The sequence below is a fragment of the Piliocolobus tephrosceles genome, chromosome 2, assembly GCF_002776525.5.
Source record: "Piliocolobus tephrosceles isolate RC106 chromosome 2, ASM277652v3, whole genome shotgun sequence".
Classification (NCBI taxonomy): domain Eukaryota; kingdom Metazoa; phylum Chordata; class Mammalia; order Primates; family Cercopithecidae; genus Piliocolobus; species Piliocolobus tephrosceles.
Window position 1 is genome coordinate 193,609,467 of NC_045435.1, and position 2,144 is coordinate 193,611,610.

At 54.4% G+C, this 2,144-nt stretch overlaps 1 pseudogene across 1 annotated transcript; it reads right to left on the reverse strand.

Annotated features, from left to right (window-relative positions):
- Positions 1-459: 459 nt before the first annotated feature.
- On the reverse strand, positions 460-1,760 carry LOC116418657 (annotated as a pseudogene). Its single transcript, XR_004228768.1, has one exon. The product of XR_004228768.1 is annotated as an uncharacterized LOC116418657 (transcript).
- Between the last annotated feature and the right edge of the window lie 384 nt (positions 1,761-2,144).

The window sequence follows — 2,144 nt, forward strand, 5'->3', positions numbered from 1 at the left end:
GAAATTCTTCACTTTTTGGCAGGTGACTTGTGTGTACTATTGCCTAAAGTACAATAGTTTAAGTAGCTTATGGGCAGAGAGGGCTTGTATAAGAGCATGGAACCAGGTAAAGATGAATATTTAAGAAGGAAACCAAGCACATCCCAATGATATTTTCCTAAGTAGTTAATGGACTACACAAAGGTAAATAGTGAAAATAGCAAAGTAATTTTCTCTTTTTTTAGTTTGGAAAGTTTCAGTGTTAAAGTTTGGCTTCTATTGAGTGAAACATCTTAGTTTCCCACATAGTGAAAGGTAAATGGAAAAATCCATCAATTCTGAAAATTGTAATGCAGTTAAATAATAAACTCATAAATTGCATTAAAGCTCAGTATTAATTTTTTCCTCCTATAGAGACAGGAATTCTGTCCTACTAAAGCTACGTAACAGTTCAAGTAGGTATTTTGGAAGATGCTTACCTCCCAGTTGGGTGTATCTCCCTGTGGCTTAGGTGAGCGCCGAGGCTTTGGCTCCTCCCCAGCTGCTGCGAGCTGCCCACTGCGCCGGGCGCCTGGGAGCCTCCCGGAGTTAGGTGTTCGGCCCCGCCCTCAGGACTATTGCTAAAACTCAAATTCTACCCGGCTAATTCCGGTGATTAATTATTGACAAAAGGAAAACACTCCTACGCAAACTTGTGTCCAACCGCACTGCTCCCAGCGACTCCTTCCAGAAGGGAATGCCTGCTGCAACACTCCCCTCCCCCCCTTGCTCTATGGTCCCAACTTCTCAAACGCTGCCACTCTCAGTCCTGGGCGATCAGACTGGTCCTTGGAGGAATGCAGCTCAACGACTTCTACATTTTAAAATTTGTTTTTCTGCAGCTCGTTCGCACTTCTCCAGAGACAAGCCTCTCCGGAGGGGGCGCTTTCCCAGTGCAGGGGAAGCAGGGGCTCCGAGAGCAACAGAGGCGGCTGAGGCGTCGCTGTCACCTCCGGCTGCTGCAGTAAAACCCCGAGCCGAGGCGGCGACGGGGAGGAGGGGATAGGGAGGCGCCCTCCCCCGCGCTGGGGCTGGGAACCCCGACACTACAGAAGGGGCACGTCCTTTGGCTGTGGTAGAGGGGCGGGCCGATAAACAGGAGGTGAGAAGGTGGGAGCTCTGGGGCTTTAGCCTAAGCCGCGTTAAAGCGCCCAGGGAAAGCCCGCGCCCAGCATCCATCGGGCTGCAGACTTCGGCAAGGGGGCGAAGAAGCCCGGGTGTAAGCAGAGCAGGACTGCGTCTGAAAGTCGGCATCAGGCTGCTAAGTGAGCCCAGGGCTCGGGCCGGGGCAGCGGGCGGCCAAGCAAGCATCCCACCCCATTTGTTTGTCAAAAAACCGAAGAAAACAAAGCTTTTTAGCACTGGCAGCTAATTTTGGTGCCTCTGAACATGTGAAACGCCCCTCCCCGCCCCACTCTCATCCTGCCCCCTTGCCCGCGGTAGCTGGGAGGTTAATCTTTAAAAAGGTGGACTCCGCCGGGGAAACAGATGAAAGGATCGTGTCCAGAGAACTTGTGTGTGTGCCCACTCGCAAGTGCAGATAATTAATCTGGGCCCGGACTGCGGCAGGAGGGCAAACTGGGGGAAGACGGCTGGGAAGCGGCCCTGTGGTGCAGAGACGCGCGGCGCCTGCTTCCGCTGCCCCCGGGCTGGCGTGCCCTGCGCTTACGCTCCGCGCTCGAATATCTTCCCCGGAGGGCTCGGAACCAGCGCGAGCACCTCCCCTGGAAGCCCACATCCATCACCCAGCGATCCCCTCTCCATCGAGAGCAGGGCTTGCTGAGAGTGGTGGAGGACCTTGAAGGCTCCCCGCTCTGTATCTCCGTGGCGGAGACGCTTTCTGCTCGAGGCCCAGGGGAGTCCTGGAGTGAAAGCCTCTTCTGAAGAATGAGCATTTGGGCAGTATCTGCCCATCAGCCCCCACTGCCGAAGGAGGAGACACTGCACATGCTCGGCCAGGGCTGATTGTGCTAAAGCGCGAATTTTGGCTGCTGGCAGGTCTCTGCTCATCCTCAACGCGCTTTCAGCGTGTTCCACACTGCCAGGGCTACGAAGAGGAAGGCTCAAACGTTATTGGGGGGTGGTGTCTCCATGCAGGAGGGAGGATGTCCCCAGAGGAAGCTAAA